Consider the following 15186-nt stretch of genomic DNA (forward strand, 5'->3'; position numbering starts at 1 on the left):
CTCTGTTATATTCCTTTGATTCTCTTTGCTCTAGAATGAAACACAGATGCCCTTATGCTAGTCATCTTGAAACTAGAAATATTCATTGCTAGATACAAATGACTGATATTTAAAACTGCACGCTACTCCTCATTGTCTACCTAACGGCAATGAGTCACTATTTGGGACATTTATCCTATATCTGTAGTCTAGTTTTTGTTTGAAAGCCCCCAGGAAGGAATCAGGATCTCTCAAAAAAAATACCAAATACCAGAAAGTACTTCTATCCCTTGATGGAAAAATTAGATTATACAGAAAAAATGCTAGATTTCCAGAACAAAGGCACTGACATATCCACCTTGCAATCTAGCAGAGCTTACTGCTCTGACTTGGGCACTCAAAATCCTTACACAATACATGCAAGGCAGCTACGTGGTCAAGCATGGGACTCTACAAGAATAGGCAGCTCTCTAGAGCACACAAATACTGCCAAGGAGGGCAGTGCAGTTACAGCCCCAGCTTGAAGAGCATGAGGCATTTTTCCTACACGGAGAAACCTCTCCCCTGCCCCATGAATACACTGTCTAGTTGTGAATTAGGTATCTAAGCGAAGCTTCTCTGCAGAAGGTGAGCAACCTCACTTGTAACTAAATGCTTACAGGACTATTTCAGAATGTGGAATTTTTCTTCATCTGTGAGGAATTAAACCTACTTCTCTGGTGAAAGTCCCTTATTGATCAGATCATAGGTCAAAAGGTATCTAAAGCTGTCTAAATTCCATGTTCCATTTTCAATGGACTAGGGAAATATTTGAGGGTCAAAAAATGTCTCTCCAACTTGAAGCCTCTGTTTCCACACTGGGAAGAAATCTCAATGGCTACTAAGTGTAAAATGATTAAGCATTCATTTACTAGATCCTTTCTTATCAAGCTCTAAACTATCAACTTGAGTTCACACAAGAAACCTTTCCATGTGTTTTTAGGTATATGTGAACTGAAGACTATGATGATTCATTTTAATTTCTTCAGTTGCAGGAAATGTCTTTGAAAATATGACACCTAGAACAGATTACTGGAATATCAAGTTGCTTATAGAAGAGGAAGAAAGTGAATGTAAGTGTGAGTGAACTCCCATATAAAAGAGAAATAGAAAGAAGGAGAAGAGAAATAGAAAGCAAGGAGAATTTTAGTACTTTTAAAAAATCTTTCCCTTTATTTAGCTACAAAGGTGGATTTACTTTAAGAATAACTGTGTTTTCCATGGAAGAACTATCCCAAACACTTATCTATCTACTCTCTAGCACCTAGTCACCAATCCACTAGCTTGATGTTTTCTCGCCCACTCAATATCAAACCACAGCACACACTCGAACAGCTTGCAGCAGACTGACTGCTCCAGGGATTTCACTGCCTGAATTCTGTGATTTTAGTGAGGAACTAGCTGGGCAGTCTTCTTTATCAATTGGTATCATGGTGTGATACTATAACTTTGGCTCTGATTTCAATGCAGATATGGTTCAAGTACCTGATGTACCTGCCAGCAAATGGGCCAGTTCCAAGCCCACTGAAGTCAGCAACAGCTTTCCTGCTGGTTGGCCACATAGCAATTAAATCCAACAAAATAACAAAAATAAGTCAGAATATTTAACTAGATGTAAGAATGTTAAATAAGGACAGGCCTCTCTTGAGGAGGCTTTTTAATCATCATTTTAAAGTCATGTCTTTGGAAGAAAAGGTAAGGCTTTAGGCCACAACAATGTAAGTTTACCTTACATCCAAGTGTGAAGTCATACAGTTTCTCTGAACAATTCTTTTTCCAGCTCCTAACTACAGTGCATGACTGGAAGAAAAGAATACTCAGTCCCTAACAGCCTCTGTTTTGATGAATGAAAAAGAATACTTAAAAATAGCAAGGTGGTAATCAAGCAACCCCCTGCTCATATCAGCTAGCAGAACAGTAAGCATACAAGTTACTACAGATACTCATAGCAAACTATGGTGGTTACTGGGACAGAAGCAGTCTCTTCCAGTTTTAGTTCCTAGATGTATGATACTCTTTTCCTCCACCTCTTGAGGCTAATGTCCAAAGTAGAAAAAAAAACAAAACCCAAAACTGTTCCTGTGTCTAGTTTCATGACATGTCAGACAGCTTAGTGTGATTTGTTTGGGTTTTATTTTTCTCCTGGTTTGGTTTGGGAAGTGTAGGGCAGAGTCCCCTAAATTTTTCAGTAGAGTTGTCTCTAGATAATGTGTGTGTGATTTTCAGGTGGTTAGTATTTAGCCAGTTGTGCACTCAACGGTTGTCAATGAACTCAGTTGTAGCAAAGTTTCTCCATTTCTTATTTTTTTTTTCTGCAAACCCAAGACCATCTATTTATAAAGCCATGGGAATTTTTGCTTTGCCTGTAGTAAAAAGAAACTTTTACCTGATACCCCCATACACCTATCCTTTCCTACCTGTTTACACACCCAGGCACTTGGTTGTCTTCTTTGACAATAAAATATTTGTGCTCTGCCCCTTAACTCATGTGCACCTCTACATCCCTTCCCATTACTGTTCCCCTGCTGTTACCAGCCATTTTATCCTCATCTCCACTTCTTCCTCCAGTCATTGTATTTTCAAACCGCATCTCCCTCTTTCTCAAAGTTGTCAAGGTTTGCTGCTTCGGTTGCAATCTTTCCCACACCGTCAGTGTGCTCATTTCCTGTCCTTCCCCAAACCTCAATCTTCCCTTACTGTTTCTTCCTTGAGCAGGGAATTTGCAGACAAGTCATTACAATTCAGGGATGAAGGCTATGTCAAATGTGGGGCACAGCTGAATTTTCCGCTCTGGGGGTTTTTCCTGGAGCAACCATATGGCATGTGAAGGCTTGTCAGCCTGGCTGTGCTGATAATGTCATGGAGGAAAGCAGCAACGGGTCCCAAACTTGAGCTTCCCCAGAACTTTGGAAAGCTCCTTTCCCTCAGGCAACCCTGCAGCCTCATTGGGGCCAACCCTCTCCCTCACCTCTTCCTCTGTAGCAGAGTCAAAATAGCAGAAAAGGGGGTTATCTAGCCATTTTCTAAGCCTGCTTTTGTACATATTTACTGGAATGAGCAGCATTATTGCAATTAACAGAAACTTCCAATGTGATAAAAGTAAGCACACACATAATTATTCACAGAATGGGGGCTGGTGACTGCTGCCTCTTTGGAAAGCAGTGGTGCTGCCCTGCACCTCAAGAGCTCCAGCAAAAACCAGGGTTCACAGTTAAAGAAAAAACCCCAACCCATCCTCTATCATATTAGACAGCCTCAGCTATAATAAAATATAATTATTAAATCAAATGCCACAAACTTATTTACTTAACAACAGGAAAAACAGAATTGAAATGAATTTAACTCAGAGAAAGCCTTAAGGAAAAATCTGTTATAGGGCATTTTGTATATATATATATTTATATATATATTTTATTTTTTTAGACTAACTTAATATTAACTTCTAAGCAACCTTTTCACAGCCCCATACTTAAAAAAAAAACCAAAATAAAGCACATACCTTTGGACAGCTTGAAGATCTGTGCTGCCTGGACTGAAGCCTCCCAACCCTCTGCTTCCCAGTGCCACCACACCTGAGCAGGGACTGGCAGGGACTCACCTGAGTCCCCCAGGCTGCACCTTGGCTTTGGGCAGCTGTGCAGGATGAGGCCACCCAGGGCCTGATGGCAGCTGTGCCCCACGCAGCTGGGCACAGATCTCTGCAGGGCAGCCCTGCCGTGGCCTGCCGCGGAGGGAGAAGAGGTGAGGCTCTGCAGGCCTGAGCTTGCTGTGGAGCAGCTGTGCAGGGCAGGCTGGGTGCCTGCAATGGTGCCCCGGCCTGTGGGCGTAGGGGTGAGTGAAGGCCCCAGGTGAGGCTCTTCAGGGACATTAGGACTCATTAGTGCTGTCTGGGCCCTGACACTATTTTGAAGGGACTCCCCGGGGGAGGGGGGTGCAGCAGCAGTATGGGATTTGTAACTGCTGCAAAATGGCTGCTCCTCAGGGCAGCAGGAGAGCCCAGGTGGTTTTGCAGTGCCTTGGTTGTGGTACTGCCCCGGAGATGGAAGTGGATTGTCAGAGTCCTGGCTGTGAGCTTGTCCCAACCGCTGCCCTGGAGCCTGCACCCTGCAGAGTGAGGTGATGGCAGACAGGCAGGAGTAAGGCCTGCCTTTTCCACCACCGAGGGAGGGAGCTTATCCTTGAGCCAGTGTGTTTGCTGTCTCCTTATAAAGAAGCAAGATGGGAAGCAATCTGCCCTTCTCCCCTGAGCGAGAGCCTACTCTCTTCCTCATAGTTTCCAAATCTGCCTTTCAAATCCATATTCCACCCAACACCGTGCTCCCTCCAGGCGTGCCCCTGGCTGCCCGCAGTGTGCACTGACAGGCTCTGCCTCACTCAATTCTAGCCAAAGAGTGTCCTGGATCACAGGTTTTTGCTTTGTTGGATTGTTTCTTGAATGATATCCTGATGTCTTTTGAACACCAGGAGCCCAAAGATCTCAGGCAGAGAGGTGAGACTCAGCTCTCCCAGAGAAATCCCTGGGACTCTGGTCCTGGCCCTGCACAGGTGTAGAGGATGCCATCTTTCCTTCTCTGACTAAAAAAAGCGACATCGAACTGCTCATTCTTTTAGCCCTCCCCACAAAAAATGGAAGAAAGAGGACAATGGTACCCACTTAGGTTAAAAAATGGTCTCTGATTATCTTTCAGTGGAAGTTAAGGTTTTTGCTAGATGTTGAAAGGGCATAGCATACCCCATTATATATTCTCATTAATATACCAGTCTATTACAGCAGCAGTATCCCTCTACATGTCTCTGTTAATGTTGTGCAATAATTTCCACTCTAACCCACTCTTCTCAGTCACCTACCTAAACTCCTCGCTCAAACTTTCACCTTTCAGATTAAAAATTTCCGTGCCTGGCCTCTGTATGAAGCTACAACTTTTTGGAAATGTCAGGTAAAATTGTCATCTGAGTATAAGGGGAAAGGAAAACACACTTCTCTGTGTCAAAAAATCCCCCTCAAAAAATGAAAAAAATATCTCACTGCTTTTTCACAGCTCTGGGGATGGTATAAGGTGAAAAAGAAGTCAATGAAAGAAAAGTCTTGTAAAAGAGCAGAATATTTCCTAGACTCAAAGACTGCTGGGTTGGACTTGAAAGCCACATACGTCTGTGCATGCCTTAGTAAACAGCTGGAGTACATGTTTGTATACTTTTATATATATACAGTGTATAAAGTAGATATTTTTTATACTAGGTACACTTTTATAATATGTTTATACATATATATAGTACAAATGTGTGTAACTATGTATAAGTGTGCACTGTGCTCCATACAGATACTGTATATGTAAGTTCATAAGGTGCTTGTAGAGAATCACACATTTGAGAGCAGGTGATGCCATGCCTGGCAAAGGCACAGCCAGGACGTCATGCACTAGCCAAGTTCCTGTCCACTGTCTAAGGCAGAACATGATTCAGAAAGTGTAATTAGGGCTGAGGGCCCATTGAATTTCATAGGTTTTCCTCTACTTATTTTGCAAGTTTTAGGACTAGGATTTCTTAAAGACTGCAAACATCTGTGGAATAGATGCCTTGGTGTGTTTGCATAGACGATAAATGTACCATGCCCATTTGCCCATCTCCTCAGCTGCCAAGGCCTCCCTTTCTAAAGCACAGACAAACCAAGTTCAGTGTTTAGGCAAATATCTACCAGGCAGGATCTTTTCTCAGAGCAAGGGATTTTTATATAAGCTGGTAGACTTTTGACAAGTTTCAGAAAGTGAAATAATTCCTTTAAAACTATTGCTTTTCTGTTTGTTTAATTTTTCTAAGAAATCCTGTAGAATAATTTTGTTAGCAGAAGCTTGATCATGGTTAAAAACTGAGGAGAAAGTATTTTCCAGTGTAAGTGGATCTACTCACTTGGAAAATAAATAACCTGTGTAGAGCACCACAGCAGGCAATGTCTGCTATAACTAAGGATGCTCCCTCTCACTTCATCATCTTTAGCTGTCCCTGCAAGGTAAGCCATGACCTGGGAGAGATGTTGACTCCAGTGACGTGCAGTCCCTTCAGACTGTATAATAGCACATAGTCATATCCTCCATGCTTCCATTGTTATTGACTGGCTCTGTTCTGCATTTGGGAGCAGTCTTACAAATGCAGTTCTTCTAAAAAACAGCTACTGTGAAGTGAGCACTGACGTCATTGCTGACATTATGTTCTTTCCATTTTACATTGTGTGTCTATGGCTGTAACTAAAAATGGCATGGCTTTACCTTTTATTTTAAAAATAATACAGAGTCATGTAATTCCCTCCTATTTACAGTTTCTTAGCTTCTCTTCTGCAAATACGAAAAGTGTGCCTTTGACAAAGCTGTTTTAAGAGAAGACAGACAGAAGCTATTTTTTAGTAGATTATCTGAGGCACCAATGGTTGGCCTTATTCTACTCCTACTGAAATAGTTCTTTCTTTGGTTTTAATGTCTTTTATTTAAATAATAAAGAATAAGAGAAAACACTGTCTGATCAGAAGTCTGCTGTACCATCTAGAAATGCTTGTCAGACCATGGGTAGCCAGGAGCTTTCTCCAGTTCCAGACAAAAGCAAAGATGCCCTCATCCATGCCTGCCACCCCCCCACCCCCATCCTGACTGTACTCCTAATGGGGTTTCAGTAAAAGTTCTGGTGAGCATAATTTCTAGGGTATCATGTGATAGGGATTTCCTATCCTTGGAGAAGGCACTTTAATCCAAAATGAAAAAGGCGTCCTAAGAGAATATTTTAAATCAGCATTAGCTCTGTGCAACAGTTACGAGGATGAGGTAGCTGCTGCTGCTATTCAAATTCTGTTGATAGGTCCTGCAACTTGCACATACTTGTCACACACACTTGACAGTTTTTTAATTTTTTGTTCTCTGACTGTACAGCCTCATGACAAATGGAAAGAAGGAAAAGTTGTCTTAAAATATTTAGCAAAAATTCAAACAAAGAAGAGAAAAGAGCAGGCTTACAAAATTCGATTGCTTTAATTCTTTGGCTGAAATATTAATAAGGAAGTTCAGTGACCAAAGCAAAGCTTCTGGACTTTTTAGAGGAAGGTTTTTCAGGATTTAAAAAAATTATTTTTCAAAAGACCCAACCTCTTGGGTATTCCTGGTTGTACTTTGTGTGTTCTGCTTGCAAGGTATATATGCTGTAGCTTAGAAAGAATGCTTTCTCATGGACACTGAACTGTTTTATAGACATCAAATTAATCTAATTCTAAATCCCATGGATTTCTCCTGAAGTAATCAAATGCCCAAAATTAAGCATTAAGTTAATCACCTTGCTTAACTTGGATCTCAGCAACTCCTTCATGGTTCTATCAGAAATATTATAAGCAATTTATATTTGTGAATAGGACTAAAGAGCCTTTCCTGACCGATGGAGTTGAGGTGGAATGGGTGGATAACAAAGGATCTATTAAAACATCATTGGAAAAAGCTCTATAGTTCAAGCATTGGCTCAGTTAATCTCTATAGATTTTTTAATGCTGTTGCTGGAAGGCTGGTGTTGGAGAGGGGAAGAGAAAGAATGCAACCTTCTTTTTTGCACTTCATGGATCCTTAACCCTTATTTAAAGATGACTTTGGATTTTAGACCAAATAACTGTTCTTGTAATTATATCAAACAGTTAAAAAAAAAGCTAGTTAATGATGTTCAACATAAGTAATCATGTTAAATAGTGAAATTTAATTTCTTAAAAACTTAAATCCCCATATCTTTTGGAATGCATTGTACTGTAGGATGTCTGAGTAAATTAAATTCTCCCCTGCACACTAAAACATCAATTTCCTTATGGTAATTATCTGCTAGATTGGATCTGTCAGTAGCAAGGAAGCATGCCTGACATTATACCCTTTTTACAAAAAATGATTACAAAAAATTAAGACGAATGAGTAAAATTAAGGCTGCGGCTGGTAAGCCTATATAAAGCTCTCATAGATCACTTTACATAAGCTACCATTGTACTGGATACTAAGCTTTTAATGACTAGTTGCATAATGAGGTGAAGGCCATTAAAGAACAGCAGAGGTAACCGATCACAAAGATAAGAGCTAAAAAATGATTTTCAGCCAACTAGAAGCAATTTATTATACACAAAAACACATCTCTAACTGAAATATCTGGATAGATGAGGAACTTTTGAAAGTTGACAGTATTTCCTTCCTGGGAAAGTTTTACAAATATGATGGGAGCCTGTCTCTGTTACATTACATTCTTTTTCTTTGCTATTCAGTACCCCAGAGTTGGGGTGGTGGGTTTGGTGGTTTGTTTTTTGTTTGTTTGTTTTTTGTTTTTTGGGGTTTTTTTTCATACAGCTGGACTATAGCACTGCATTTCATTAGCCCACTTGAAAGGTAAATTAGAGTGAGGAGTAGCTGATGCAAAGTAAATGCATAGCACGCTGCCAGTGAGTGGTGTATGGAAGCAGGTTAGTTGTTGCAAGTCAACTGATACCCTGTCCTGGGCTGAAAAATAGCATCTATGCTACAGAACTGCCTCTCAAGAGGGGGGTTTAAGGTTGCAAGGTAACATATTGCTCCCAGGGCAGTACTAAAATGAATATGTAAGTAAATTTGCTTACAATGAGCAGTCACTGGGGGGCAAATCAGAAAAAGAGCAAGTGCCCTAAAGATAGCGCAGGGTCAAATTTTGAGGTAACCCCATCTCACAGGGGAAACCACATCCCAAATTTAGACAAAGGGAATGTGGGAAAGAATGCCTACGGAGAGGCAGGAACTGCAAATGCAGGTGAAATCCTGCAGCTGCGCTGTCTGAAACACTTGGTGTGTAGCCACTTCAACGCAGCCAGTGGGAGATACATATGTATCCATATATATAAACACACACATATATACACACATGCACATGCACACACATACTAGCATATTTACTGTGTCTGCATAAAATGCTATTGCTTATTAAGGGGTATAGCTTTTACAACAAAAGAAATCTACAAGAGACTTCCTAATAAAAAAAAAACAAAACTGGGGAAGCTACTTTCCCTTCTTCCCTCCCTCTTTCCCACATCTCCTTTATGTGGCATGGAAATTCAGTAGTCTGTTGGCTTAAAGGATTCAAAAGGCCAGATAACCATAAGCTGCCTGGAGATAGGAGAGGTTACTAATGACAAATTGGAGAGTGTTCAGATGAGGGCCACAAAGATGGTCATGGGGCTGGAGCACATCATCTAAGGACTAGGGAACAGGGTTACTTTAGCCTGAAGAAAAGGAGTCACATGGGAGGGTGTAATTGCAGCCTTCAACTGACCAAAAAAGGTTACAGAATAGACAGAGCCAGATGTGAGGTGCAACGTCAAGTGACATGAGGGAATGGTCACAAACCATAACAGAGACAATATGAGGAAAAGTTTCTCACAGGGGCAGCTGGGAAGCACTGGAACGTGTGGCTCAGAGAGGCTGTGGAGTCTGCATGCCTGGAGATTTTTTATAATCCAGCTGGGCAAGGCCCTGGGCAATATGCTTTGCCTTCATCATTGGCCTCATTTTGAACAGGGAGTTTAAATGGATGACCTCCAGAGCTTCTCTCCAAATTATGTTTATTTATGACTCCATGATTCTTTTCTGAGTCTTATAGCCATCTTATTCTTGCTGCAGTTCTGAATCCTACCCATATCTCTTCTTCCAAAGGACATATCCTAATTCCCAGGGGACAGGTCACTTAGGGAAACTCTTTCTTCCTGGTTATTGATGGTTTCTGGAACTTGATCTGGCTTATGTATGCACTATGTCAGGTAATTCTGTGCAAGCTCTGAAGCAAACTTCTGCAGCTGTGTCTACATGAGCAAATGAAATACCACTGGGGACTCTTCCTGGCTGTACAATTGGACCAGCTATACTATTAGAATTCAAGCATGGCATCTGGCATACTCTTGGTTCATGCTGAACAGCATTCTTCTTCACCCACCCAAAAAAATACCAGGCTTAAATTTGGAAATTGGCAGGAGTTACCAATGCTTCATAGTGGTGGCATCCTTGTTTTGGACTCTTGTCAAGTTAACAGCACAGATATTTGCCATTCCTTGAGCCAAGTGCCATAAAGTGGCACTTGATATGTTTTAATTCACCAATGTGTATACATCCACAGTGTCTAGGGAACTTCGAAGCCAGAGTCAACTTCAGGATGTGCTGGCAGTTTTGCATCTTTATGTATATTGTGGGGAGGAGAATTAATCTCAGGTTTTGATTTGAGTAATTAAATCACACCTGACTTCTGCTTTAGACTTGCACTTAATGCACTTAATCTTTAGCTGTTAGAAAGCTGCAGCAGGTCATTGAAGTCAGTGGATGCTTTTGCTTTTGGGTGGTTTTTTTTTTGTTTGGTTGTTTGTTTGGTTTGGTTTTGTTGTTGTTGCTTGGAGCTTGTCCAGTTTCCTGATAAGGTAAATAGTTGGAGTTACCTTGCATTTTAGGCAGCTTTATCAAGGCTGTCATTAAGATTTTTCTTTTTAATCACTTATATTTGCGATGTGGCTTGCCTTCACGAAATCTTCAGTCATTCCAGTCATTTCTCCTTTATTCTCTAATTATTTTAAGTGTAAATTAGTTTGATTTACAGCCTGCTGACTGTATCATTATTTGAGATGTGTACATACTAGCATATTTACTGTGTCAAACTGATGGTGGCTAATACAATTATATGCTTTTTTCACTGATATCTGATCTCCTAATTAACTGGAAAATATTTTGATTGGGGTGACTGCTTACCCAAATTATTTAATTGTCCCACGCAAGGTTGTCAGCAAAAAAATATGGAGATGAGCCTAGGAAGTTCTGTGAGATTTCACACTAACAGCTCTTCAGGTTAGGCTGGAATTAGACAAACGGAGAAATAGCAAGAGCAACGTGGAGCCTGCAGGAAAAGAAATTAGCTCGCATTTTACTTTCAATACAGAACGATAGTAAGAGCACTTAGGTTTTGTCTATCTCTTTTCCTTCTTGATTTTCTTACTTTACAAAGTCAGGTGATTTTATCCCCATACTAAAAGAATGTGTGTGTGTGTGTGTTTGTGTCTAGGAAATGAAGGTTAAGAAAACTGAGAGCACGATGCAGGTAAATTGGAAAACCCTAACTCTCAGGTCTGTGCCTGGCTAACTGGCCTGGACTTCTTTCCAACCTTGGGTAGGCTTTTTATCCTGAATTGACTGGCAGTCACTGGTGAACTGAACATAATAGCTGCAAGTAATTTTATGAGCTGAGAGTTTCACTTTCACCCTGTGCAGAATATATTGGACATTCTTTCTTCAAGACACACAGAGGTCCTATAAGAAACTTAGTTCAGTTTTTAAAGAAAAAAATTCTAAGAAGTATTTCTTTTTTAACTAAAAGTAATGGGCTTGCTGAATAGGCAAAGGTTCTTGTTGAAGGAAATGTCTGCATTTCATAGATACATTCTTGCTGGACTGAATAACTGCAATATTTGCATATTGTCAGACTTCCTATCAGCAATGAAACAGTCAGTTTAGGTGGTGTCAAGCAAGTGATCTATAGGTTTTTTAGTGGTCACTGATATAGGTGAGAAGGTCTGTACCACAGGATTCAGCAAGCTATATGCTGTTCTAAAATTGAGAGCTAGTAATACGCTTGCGCTCAGCTTTGTTCTGTAAGTACTTTGTTATATAGGGATAATTTCTTGAATCAAAGGGTCACATCAAAGATGAGAGAAGCTGCACAAATGTGATTTTATTCATGTGAATAGTTCCATTGAATTCCTTCATACTGCTACTTGTGTGGTTTAGATCTTTATTAGGAGGTCATGGAAATTTCATTTTGTATTCCAATTGTGAGAATGCTACAGAAATTCACGGCAAAATCCTAAACTAATGAGTGTGCATATAATTTACCCATACAGATTTGTTTCACACAGAGTGACAATGAGGAGCCATAGAATGCCTTTTATCTAAAGATGGAACCTGATTATTATCTTTTTAATGGCAGCAGAGATAGGACAATGTCAGAGGCTTGCAGTATAAGCCACAGTAAAAGGAACAGCACTTACACCACCATTGCTTTAATGTTACCTAGCTTCTGAGATAGTGATGCTCCAAAGTTGCACATGCAGGCAAATGAAACCACCAGTGAGTAGAACATGGGTGCTTAAAGGCCTTTGACTTTTAGGGCCTATATGTATGTATGTATGTATGTATGTGTGTATATATATATATATATATGTATATGTATAATCATAAAATCACTACATATGCTCATTACTAGACCAAGTAATGAGCACACAGCAGCAGCAGCAGCTTTGTCTTGTCCCACAGCCAACTACACTTAGGCCTGATTCCTATTTCCTAGAGAACCCCCCAATGCAAATAACATTTAGTAAAGGAGGGGATGATTTGGGCAGGTTTTTTTTTTCTCAGTCTTTACTGAGACACATTTCCTCAGGCTGATCTCAGAGCTGCTGTTTTTCAGGGAAGATATGAGGTGCAGTCTTGACTTCTTACTGTCATTAAATGTCATGCAACAGTATTTACAAGGGAAGGGGTGTCCTTACTCCTTGCTATAAAGCCAGCAATTACATTTTCTAAGTAGAAACTGATTGTGGATGAGATGGTAAGCAGCTGTCCTGCCTCAGCATGAGATAGGTCAGTATTTCAAGAGCAATCTCCTCTGGGATGGTTTGATAGACACTTTGCAGGGCTACATTGTACTCCTGCACAGGGGTGAAAATTGAGTCCTGTTCTAAAGTGTAAGCTAAGCCTCTCAAGTCCCACGTTGCTGAGGGGACAGAAAAGACAGCAGTGGCTAACAGATTCTGAGACCCAAACCAAGGAGTTTTTAGCCACCAGTGGAAGGGAATACCCTACTTAAACTTTGTTTTCTCCTCTGCTCTGCCAAACTTATCCAAGTAAATAACACTTTATCTCTCAATTTCTGAAAGCAACACAAATCCTCTACTTGGTCATGATGTTTTTCTATTTTTAATTGTATTTTATTAAATAAAAAATGCTTCCATCTACAGCGAAACAAACAAAGTTTCCAGTTATTATATGCTTTTAGTTTCTGTCTCCTCTGTAAGTACCTTATTTTCTCCAGTCATTTTCAAGATTTCAGGCTAGGATCACCACCGCCTCTTATATCATATTATTTCCCTACCATGAAGTTGTTTATGTGTATTGTTTACCCAACAGACATTTCTCTTTCACTTGGTATATTCATTACTAAATAATTCTGTGAGAAGATACAGGCCACTGATTTTTTGCAATTTGCATCCCCATACTCTAAGCTATGTTGAAAGCAAAGCTTTTTTGGTCCTCTTGCTTTGGAAGTACATTAATATTTCTATGACCTTTACTAGACGGCAGATGAGAAGCATTAGGAGTAAAATAACAAACAAACCAAAGGAAACCAATTTTTTAAAATGCATATTTCTGAAAGGAGCAAGAGGGAAAAGAATCTAGTCTAAAAGAATATGAACTTTAGCTTGAGTTATGATAATTGTTCTATTGTAGCCTATTTTTCCATGTCTAAATGTTTCTTTATGATCAAACCATTAAACATAATGCAAAAATGTATTTGAAGGGGTTTATAAACAAAAAAGATATAGATATTATTTAGGGATATTTAGAAAGAAATAGAATTATTTAAGACATGTTTATTTACTGTGTACATTGAAGGGATCATATTAAAGGCATGGTCACTATGCTAACAACTACTTTACAAAAAACATCCCTTCAACTCATTTCACTTCCAAAGCCTGCTGGTTATAAAGAGAAATTCTGTGAAACAAGCTGCAACTGTAGTGACTTTTTGCGAGGTGTAAATGCTCTGCTTTAGAAGACTATACTTTCCATAGCCCTTAGAAGACTGTAGAAGGAAAACCAACTAAATTCTACTCAGGAAACCATTTCTCTCACGGCAGCATTGTTTTTCAGTGGTTTTACTACAACCGGAAGCCAACTCTGTTCCTGTTCATCTAGGTGTTGATGCCATAACTCAAAGGAACAGATCCAAAAATTATTTTTTTGTCACTTGAAATTTGATTGCTTTATGAACACCATGTATACATCAACAGCATTTATGATTCAGCAAGGCATTCAACAGATGGAAAGCAGAAGTTGGCCCATGAACTGAAGTATTTGTTCAATGGTTTCCAACTGAAGGCAAAACTGAGATTCTTTAATAGCCACCCTATTTCATATATTTTATATCATATGTCACAGTATCAAGTGAAAAGATATTCTAGGGGAAGGGAGGTATTTCTCTTTAGGATGGTGTGGAAGAGCCAGAAAATTTTAAAACAGCAATAACCAGCTCACCATACCATGAATCACATGAATCTAGAAGAGTTCAGATTAAATCAAGTAGTGCTATTTATAGGATTGACATGATGGCAAGAATCCCCTTCTGTCTTCACTGCCAAGAGCAATGCTATTGCAACCAGCAGAAAAAGGGATAGGCCTTATACAGAAAGTGTCACACACCTATTTTTTAATTATTAGTTTTGTAAGTTCTTCTGTTTCAATATATGAAAATTATCTCCCTTTAAGGTTTCAAGGAATACTATCTTGTAATTTTAGGATCAAATACAGATTTGCTAAAGTAATAGAACTTCTTAATTGGAAAAACAGTTTAAAAACATGCTTTTTGTTGTTTTAATGAGTTCAAGTGAAATGAAGGACTTTTTTATAATTTGGATACAAGTATTTCCCTTCTATTTGCTCTTTAAGCCCAAAAGCTTGTTTCTTTTTGTTCAAGTTTTCACAGAAACTGAAAGTAACTAGAAGCTGACTTTCAAAAATACCTTTCCTCCCCACTCTTTATTTTTTTTATAATTTTCCTCAGCTTGACCTAGAATATGAAAAAGTGTAAATCATCCTAACCTTTTTTTTTTTTTTTTTTTTTTTTTTTTTCACAATTTTGATTTATCTAGAGTATTTCTAATATACAGCTTTCACTCATTAGATGTAGAGATTCTGGCTCTTAACCAATCTGTAAAGTCAGAGAAAACTATGCTGAGTTATCCAGCTGAGAACCTGCCCCCCTTTAAATATCACTCCCATCTCCTTAGATAATTGTGCTTTAATTATGCCATGTGTAGAATGTTTTTATACATAAAGCAACCAATCTGAACTTACTCAAGCGATGGCATCTGTCTTTGCAGTCAGTGTT

This window comes from Falco biarmicus, chromosome 3 (assembly GCF_023638135.1).
Source record: "Falco biarmicus isolate bFalBia1 chromosome 3, bFalBia1.pri, whole genome shotgun sequence".
NCBI lineage: Eukaryota > Metazoa > Chordata > Aves > Falconiformes > Falconidae > Falco > Falco biarmicus.